Raw genomic sequence first — 9,898 nt, 5'->3', positions numbered from 1 at the left:
AACCATGAAAAAAATATTTTAGCTTATTACGTATGCTAAACACCATGTGATATACTGGGTGAGCTACAAAAATATACTGTGAGCTACAGAAATAGCTCACACACATTATCCTATATGATACCAAATATGAGTGTTATCATTCACATAGATCACTGAAAATGATGGTCAAAATACCAGGTGTGTCATTTTGGGGGACAAAGTTCTTACACCCAAGTAGAAAGTCCATGAAGATTAACATTTTCTGCAGGTCTTTTGTTTGTTGTTAAAATTTATTATACTGAGTCTATATCAGTCTTTCTAATCACAAAATACTAATGCCACACGAAGTAGGAAATACTAACAAAAGCTCTAAAAGTTTATATCATGAACACAAATCTTAAAAAGACTAGATTCATATAATCATTAACATTACATGTCATAGAACGTGTACTCAAAAATGTATTGATGCTTTAGCTATGAAAAACATACATTTCAAAAAACTTCTCTTCACCATTTGGATGTCAACTAAAAACATAAAAAATGTGAAAAATCACAAAAAATATATTTTTGAAGGAATATAATCCTTAATCTCCAAACTATGGCTAAAGGGAAAGAGAAGCGAAGATCAGGCAGATGCCACACAGAAGGAAATGAATAATATTTATATCATCAGTGATAAGAGGGACTAGTGGTAGCAGATTTAAGAAAGCACCAGCAAAACAACTTCTTGATGAGAAAGAGCATGTTCTGAAGGGCAAAATCCTAGCTCCTGGTTATAACAATAATTGCAGAAACTGTTGATCAAGACATATAATAGAAGTTGTTCTCAACCTAGTTTGATTCAGAAATGTAGATGTGGAAGGTCAATACAAAGAATCACCCAGGTCAGTCATATATGCAGTACACAGTCTCTGAAATAGCAGAGGAGAATTTTTTAGATGGAAAAACTCCTTAGAATGGAAGACAAAGGGGTCGGAGGTTTTACACATAACATAAAGAAATTTCACAGACATCCAGAAAATGCTAACTCATTAAATTATGAACAATAAAGAAAAATTAGTACAGGCCATAATACAAATATACTATTAAAGATGAGAAAGAAAAAGGAGAATAAGGATGTTAGTCAAAATACAAATGAAAAACTGGACAAATGTTAGTTCATAATGTGGGCAAAAGGCTAATCACCTTCATATACAAAGAGCTCCAGAAATCATGGCCAAAGGATATGAAGTAACAGGTTAAGAATATATAATGCCAATTTGTTTTAAATATATTAAAATATGCTCAAACTTAATACTTATAATAATATAAATAGAAATTTAAAAATACATTGAAATACCATTTTTACCTTTCAGACTGGCAAAAATCCAAAATTTGATGCCTCACTGTGTTGATGTAGCTATAGACAGACAAGTGCTCTCATGCATTGCTAGTGAGAATTTGAATAGATAGAACTCCTATGAGGGTCAATTTGGTATCTACCTATCAATATTTATCTTATATATGTGTATGTGTGTGTGCAAAATGATACACATGAAAGTATTTGGAAGATATTTTGAAGGTTTACTAATAGGTTTGGTACCTACATAAAATTGAATGAAGTACAGTTATAAGAAAATATAAGAATGCTCTCTATATACTGACATATGTGGAAAAACACTAAAATATATTTCTTAAATTAAAAAATATAAGACATTCAGGACATTGTTTTTAAAATACTACCAATTTTTCAATAAGCAGGGGATACGTTTGTTCTTTAAAAAAAAAATCAGGACAGACTTCCAGTTTCTGGTTCTGCACGTAAGGAGCTTAAAAATTACTACTCCATTCAAACAGCAAGTAAAAGGATGAACAAACTGAAAAATCAACAGCTCCCTTTTGATTCTTAAGAGAGATGAGGACAGAGGACAAACCACTGCCCTCAAGATTGGAGAGACAGGCAAACACAGGGAGTCACTGCTTACCAAAGCAGAGACTCATATGCAGAAACCTCCATGGAAATCAGTTCTGGGGTAGGAAAACCTGAGCTGTAACTGAGGAGCATCTTTGGCCCATTTTACAACTGGACTGTCTCTTTTCTTATTGTTGAGTTTTAAGAGCTGTTTATATATTTTGGATATTAGTCCTTTACCAGATGTTTCTTTGACAAATATTTTCTCCTAGCATGTGTCTTATCTTTTTATTCTCTTAATATTGTCTTTTACAGAGCAGACATTATTTTAATGTTATTTAAGTTCATCTTATCAATTATTTTTTTCAGGGGTCAGGACTTTTGTGTTGTATCTAAAAAGTTACTGCTATATACAAGGTCATCTAGGTTGTATCCTATGTTGTCTTCCAGGAGTGTTACAGTTTTATGTTTTACAGTTGGGTCTACAATCCATTTTGAGTTAATTTTTGTAAAGGTATAAGGTCTGTATCTAGATTCATTTGGACATGTGGATATTCAGTTGTTACAGCACCATTTTTAAAAAAGACTATCTTTTCTCCATCATAATGAGCCAAAGACCTTAAATGACCCCTCAACAAAGAAGATATACAAATGGCAAGTAAGCATATGAAAAGATGCTCCACATCATATGTCACCAGGGAAATACAGATTAAAACTATGAGATACCACTACACAGCTATTAGAATGACCAAAATTCAGAACACTGACAACACCAAGTACTTGTGAGGATGTGGAGCAAAAGAAGCTCTCATTCATTACTGGTGGAAATGCAAAATGGCATGACTTTGCAAGAAATTTTAATGTAGTTTTTACAAAACTAAGCATACTCTTACCATAGGATTCAGCAATCACATCACACTTCATGGCATTTACCTAAAGGTGCTGAAAACTTATGTCCACATGAAACCTGCACATGGATGTATATATCAGCTTTATCCATAACTTACAAAACATGGAAATAACCAAGATGTACTTCAGTAAGTGAATGGATAAACTGTGGACAATGGACTGTTATTCAGTGATAAAAGGAAATGATCTACTAAGCCATGAAAAGACATGGAAGAAACTTAAATGCATATTATTAAGTGAAAGAAACTAATCTGAAAACGGTAAATATTGTATGATTCCAACTATATGACATCCTGCAAAAGGCAAAACTATGGAGATAGTAAAAAGATCAGTGATTGCCAGGGATTAGTGGAAAGGGAGAAATGAATAGGTGGAGCACAAAGGATTGTAAACTTCTCTGTATGATATTATAATGGTGGACCCATATTATAAATTTGCCCACACCCTTAAAATGTACAACACCAAAAGCGAACCCTAATGTAAACTACAGACTTTAGATGATTATGATGTGTCAAGACAGGTTCATCTATTGTAACAAATGCACAATCTGGTAGGACATGATGATAATGGATAAGCTATACACATGTGGAAGTAAGGGGTATATGGGAAATATCTGCACCTTCCTCTCAATTTTGCTGTAGACCTAAAACTGCCCCCAAAACAAAAGTCTTTAATTTTAAAGAGAAAAATAACCAAATTTTTAATATAAGTAAGTGGGTCCTGTTTGGTCAATACCATGAGAATATTGTCCTACCTTTGATATTTGATCTAGCACTATGTGTAAAGATCAAGCACATGGAGAATAAAAGGAGAATAGATCATTGGATTTATTATTTGCAGAAAATATATCTTTAATGTGGTAAAAATTTTATAAAATTCATTTATAATTGCTACACTGTTTCTTGGAGAGAGTGTGCCATGAAGAACAATATCCCAGGAGATGTAGCATTCATACAACTAAAAAATTATTGATATCATGCTACATATATTATCATAAAACACAGTACCAGCATTGTCAGTTTCCAATTTGAGGTTTAGTACTGGAAGGCACTGGTATGTGATCAGCAAGATGAAGCAAAGCATAGGAAAAGGAGAGATAATGTAACTTGGTTGAAATTTGTGAACTATAAAACTAGTAATATATGCATATAAATAAAAGCTATTGAGTACAATTAGGGTAGTGGTAAAAAAAAAAAAAATCAAAAACTGAATCCTTCATCTAGGCTTTCTGGGCTTGCATGAATCCCCAGTGAAGAAACTCTAGGTTAGAAGAAATAATTTTGGACAGGATGAATAGGAGCAAAGATCCAAACCACAAATTTGGGACAGAAGCCTGGAAGCAGCTATGCAGAGTGAAACTGGGAAAAGTCCTCATCTTAAAAACAAACTTGTAAATCTGAATTATGTAGCAAATCAGTGTACAATGGGCCCTCCATTATACACAGGTTCCTCATCAATGGATTTAAACCACTGTGCATCAAAAATATTTTTTAAAAATATTCATTGCCATTCAAATGAAAATGGCAACTATTTACATTACATTTGCATTGTATTTACAACTATTTATGTAGGATTTGCATTGTATTAGGTATTATAAGTAATATAGAGATGATTTAAAGCATACAGGAGGATGTGCATAGGTTACATGCAAATACTGTGCCATTTTACATAAGGGACTTGAGTATCCATGAATTTCGGTATCCAGAGGGGGTCCTGTAACCAATTCCCCTCAGATACAGAGGGACAACTGTATATATTCTTTTCTAACTATTTATTTAATGCCCATTATGTGTCAGACCTTTTAATACATGTTGAAGCTCTAACATGAAGACAAAAATCCATGCCATCAAAAAACTCACAATTTGGGATGGTCTATTTGTCAGGATCAAGCTAAGTTCAGATCAATAACAGAGACAGGAATTAAAATATGTATATTCAGGTGATTAGAGCAATGGGCCAAGGTTCAATGTCCAAGAAGACACTCAGGCACCAAGACCAGAGTGCAGAATGAAGAATTCAACAAAAATCATTGCACATACAAGAATTATCAGAATAGGTGCAGGTTCTACAGGAAGCTGAATCATAGGAATTATGCCACTAGGGTCAAAAGCCTTTGTTCCTAGGGTCAGATTCCCCAAACTCATGGCTAAAAGTTTAGAATTCATCCAAAATAATTGTGCTCCCATTCAGAGGGGTCTTTCTACATTATCGTTGGTAGTTGGTTACTTATCTCTGCTTTAACAGGTCCAATTGCAGAGAGGTCACCAGTTATTTTTAAAATGTTTATCTAAGAAAGCTATTGCTTTTTATATCTTAATCTTGTAAATAGCTCCCTATTGAATTCTTCTGTTGTTTCCAAGGGGTTTTCAACTGACTTTCTCATGTTTTCCAGGTATAAATCCATATCATCTGCAAATAATGTTAGATAATTTCCTTCCAATGTTTATAGCAATCATGTCTTTCTCTTACCTAATTGCATTGTCAAATTCTTCCAGAAAGTGTACATAAACAGTGGCAATATTGGGCATCATTAACTTTAGCAGTAATGACCTAGTATTTCACAGTTAAGCATAATTGTGGCTTTCAGTGTGTGCGTGTGTGTGTGTGTGCATATGTATTCCAAAAAGTTTTTTTTAACAGAAATGGATATTAATTTTTGTCAACTGCTTTCTAAGCATCTATAGAGAATTTTAATGTCATCTCTCCTTTGATCAATCTTGATAAACTGAAAATAGCAGATTTTGAATAATAAATTCTACATTTTATTACTAGAATCAATCTCACATGATGATTTCTTTCTTTTAATGTGTTTCGAGTACTTTCACATTTTTCAAAAGTAAAGCTAGTGTGTGGTATTTTTTCATTTGCATATTATTGTGGAATTTGATACAATGACATAATACATCCTTTGTAAAAATGATTTGTAATTTTCCCTCTTCTCAACTCTGAAACAGTTTAAGTAGTAGCAGCATTTTATATTTCCGAAAGATTTGAAGGGGTTGACATGGGGGCACAGAGCTCTGTGTACCTGGCATCATAATTTTCTTCCAGAATATTTGGTCAGTTTACTATCCCAATATTTTTGGAGTCCATTCTTACAATTACATTTGGTATAAAACATTTAATTTTCTCTAGTTTTTTTTACAGAGTTTAGAGTTTATTTTTTCATGTACAATTTAATACCACTTTCCTCCTTATTTTTTCTTAATAGGCTTAGCTGTCTTTCATTTTCAAAAAACAAATAATATTTAAAATGTGATCATTGTTTTTCAATTCACTAACCTTTGTTTTTAACTTCACTGTGCTCTTTCTTCAGGTCCTTTGGTTTGTTTTGTTGATCATTTGTCTAACCCTTTTAAATGATTAGATAATTCAATTAAATAAATTATTTCCTTTTATTAATCTAAATATTTCAGCTATAAATATCCCTCTGAGGGTTGTTTTACTTAATTTTAAAAGTTTTATGACATGTTTATTATTATTTACAAAGTGTATGGCAAGTTAGGATCAATTTTTCTTTTTTGCCACAAAATAATCATTAAGGATAGTTTATGTTTTTTAATGTTCATTTTTCTGATGTTCTTGTTTTCCAGGTTTCTGTTAAAGATTCAGTTATTAAAATTTCTAATCTATTGAAGTTTTATAAAGTTCCATGAGCCCTTGAAAAGAAAGTTCACTCCTTCTTTCAGGATGTGAATTCAATATATGTCTTTTGGATTTATTCATTAAATACATCATTTATATCTTTTTTTTTGGTATGTATACATATAACTGATTCACTTTACTGTACACCTGAAACTAACACAACATTGTAAATCAACTATACTCCAAAAAAATTTTTTTTTTTTTTTTTTTTTTTTGCGGTAACCGGGCCTCTTACTGTTGTGGCCTCTCCCGTTGCGGAGCACAGGCTCCGGACGCACAAGCTCAGCGGCCATGGCTCATGGGCCTAGGCGCTCGGCGGCATGTGGGATCTTCCCGGACCGGGGCACGAACCCGTGTTCCCCTGCATCGGCAGGCGGACTCTCAACCACTGCGCCACCAGGGAAGCCCTAATAAAATTTTTTAAAAAGAGAAAAATGACTTGGTTCTAGCTTTGTGACCCTTGATACAACACTTAACACAACACTCTGGGCTTCTGCTTCCTCACCAGTTCAACAGAGGCACGTGGAGGACCCCCCAGCTTACACTCTTTGATGCTGTCACTGGCTACCAAGCTGGTTTTTATCACAGTTTCTGAGAAGCTACCCAAACTTTTTGAGGTTTCCTTATCCATAAGAAAGAAAATAAAATTGAGAGAAGCCATTTGAGCAGTGAAAAGAAATGAACTGTGGATTTAGGCAGACAGACAGTCTCAATTCTTAGCCCTTGTGACCTAAAGCAGGTTACTTGACCTCTCTGAGTCTTACTTTCTTGACTTTCAAAATGGAGATAACAATGTCTGTTGTAGGGATTGTGGAAGGATCTCTCTCATGCCACCTTACAGTAGGTGCAAAATAAATATCGTTTCCCTTCTTTGTTCCTATATCACTTTCAGCAAATGTGAGAGGGATGTGAATATGTTGAAATGTTTGTTTAAAAAATAAATAAATTCTTTAAAAGAATATTAGAGGTTTTAACATCAGATAGATATATTAATCTACATTTCCCTCTTCCAACATAAGAGGGCCTACATTCTGATCAACACTGCCCATCTCTGAGGTTATCTCGGAACAGAGATGTTCCGAAAGACTGAGGTTAAGAGGCTACAGGGAGCAAAGGGCACCAAGCACAGGAATCACTGTTCAAAGCGGGAAAAGACGTGGTCCTGACCACGGTCCTGCCGGGCACCATCTCAGATGGGCTCTGCGACTGCATCAGGAGGCCTGAGGAAACAGTTTGGGCCACCAGCCAGCAGGCACGAGAAGTCCCCAGGCCGGGAGGCTTTACCATGATGGTGCAGCGAGCTCCCTAATCTCAAGGGAGCTCAACATCATACCTGAGACCTGGCCCCGAGGCAGCACAGGAGTAAGAGGCACTACTTTGAGGAGCAGCTTCAGCTCTAAGTTAACCACAGGAAGAAAGACTCTAATCACACATAAACATATACAGGTTTCCACAGCTAGCTCTAGAGGACTGTCATCTGAGGGGAACAGGGAATGCCCAGAGTGAGCTCAGGCAGGGACCCCTCGCACACTGGGGAGAAGATGCTGCACTGCCACCGGTCTCAGCCAGCAGGCAGCCCATTTCCCCAGCCTTCGCCTGTGCCAGGTCCAGAACACATGACCCCAGCTCATGCTCTCGTGCTCCAGAAGCTAGTGTAGACAGCAGTGGGCTTCCTGGACAAAGAAGACCCATCATTCATAACTGACCCCTCTGCTCCTTGGGGGGAGAATGTATTTTAAACCTGGAAGAGTCATAATTCTATGTTCCACATGTTGTCAGCTTTGCCTTCTACAGACACAGGGCCTCTCCCCTTTGAGGGGGACCCATCTGGCTGTGGGGGTGTGCCCTCCCTATTGGCAGAAATGTGGGGGCAGGCAAACAACAGGCTTATGATTTGGATTGTGTCCTGTACATAAACACCTGGGAGAGCAGAGCCAGGACTGTGGCAGTGGGGAGTGTATGCCACAGGAGATGGTGATGAGACATTGTGGCTATACAAAAGGATTCTGGCTGTGCCAACTCTAGTAGAGCCACTAGGCATGTGCTTCATAGGTGAGATGCAAGCACAGGCTGGCAGTGGACACAGGACTCCTTCCCGATTCAGGACAGCAGGGACCACTGCCCGAGGTGGGACTCCTCCAGGGCGTAGAGCGGGTTTTGCTGCAGGACTGGCTCAGCTTTGCTGGTTCCAAGGACTCAGTTCAGCCATCTTCCACCCTCAGACAAACTGATACAGGTTGGGGACCTTGATGTTGAGATCGCCAATGTTGATATTCTGAGGCATCTCTGGCAGGTTGATGTTTTTCACGGCAGACACGGCCCGGGCGGGCGCTGCTGAAAGGCCACCCTTGGATTTTTCCGGCCTGTTCTGAGCTTCAATCTGAGACACGATTTCATTCATGTTTGTTTCCAACACCATCCCACCCATCACCACCTCCTGAAGAATGTAGTGCACCTTATCCATATGGAAGATCAAATCCAATTCACAAACATTTTGAAATACATATCCAGAGTCTCCACAAAAACCTGGATGAGGTCCAAGTTCACTCTCTGATGAATCCACACAAAATACAAAATAGAGGGTAGCATAATGCTGATAAATCAGTTTGTAGTCAGAGCCACCTGTCAAACTTCCACCCCCCAAGAAGTTACAGATGTTGTCATCCCGCTTGAGAATTAGATGGAAGGTCTCTCAAATAATCTGCTGTTGAATTTCTTCTGGGAAACGCTGGTAGAAGCGGACCAGCTGGGGCTTCCCATGATTATTGAAAACCAGAATTGCCTGAATCATCTTTGCCCGCCATGCTCCTTTCACCACCGGCTACTTCCAGAGAGCATCTCCCATTTATATCTTTTATAGATTTTTTTGTCTACTTTAACTCTATGTTTCTGTCTCTTTAAAATATTTTTATTAATTATTGTAAATTTATTTTGTATTTACATATAAGTTACTATGTAAATTAGAACCTTATTGAGAATTGCACCCTTATTATGAGAAATTTAGCACAAATTATACTTCCTTTATCTTTCCTCAATATGCATTTTATTTTTCTTTGGCTAGCACTGGACATCCCCAACTCCTTCAACTCTGCCTTAAACGAAAATTTCCAGTCTTACTGTTCTGAATATTTTTCTCTATGTACAGTCTTACGGTAATGCTCTTCTAAGATACGATGTTAAAAATAAGGTAGAATTCCATATTATCTGACCAATATGGATTATCGTAGAATGTAGTCTCTCTCAATTTAGCCACCATACATTTACCAAGTCAAGCTAAGATTGCATATGAGTGGGCCAATCTCCTAGGTGGCTCCCACTGAGCATGAATTCAGCAGGAATTCTGTTGGGAAAGCCAATATCCTACATGCAGTTTTTGGGTTTCTACTTGGCCGCATAAGAATGGGCCTTGAGGAAGGAATACTTCTTTACCAAGAGATAAAGAAACCTCACAGCTTGTGCTGCATTTATCACATT

At 36.9% G+C, this 9,898-nt stretch overlaps 1 pseudogene across 1 annotated transcript; it reads right to left on the bottom strand.

Annotated features, from left to right (window-relative positions):
• Window positions 1-8,473: 8,473 nt before the first annotated feature.
• On the bottom strand, window positions 8,474-9,215 carry LOC112415954 (AP-3 complex subunit sigma-2 pseudogene; annotated as a pseudogene). Its single transcript, XR_003006399.1, has one exon. The product of XR_003006399.1 is annotated as an AP-3 complex subunit sigma-2 pseudogene (transcript).
• Between the last annotated feature and the right edge of the window lie 683 nt (window positions 9,216-9,898).

This window comes from Neophocaena asiaeorientalis, unplaced genomic scaffold, assembly GCF_003031525.2.
Source record: "Neophocaena asiaeorientalis asiaeorientalis breed wild unplaced genomic scaffold, Neophocaena_asiaeorientalis_V1.1 scaffold288, whole genome shotgun sequence".
Lineage (NCBI taxonomy): Eukaryota > Metazoa > Chordata > Mammalia > Artiodactyla > Phocoenidae > Neophocaena > Neophocaena asiaeorientalis.
The sequence above is the reverse complement of the archived record's forward strand: the minus strand, read 5'-3'. Positions and strand labels throughout refer to the sequence as shown.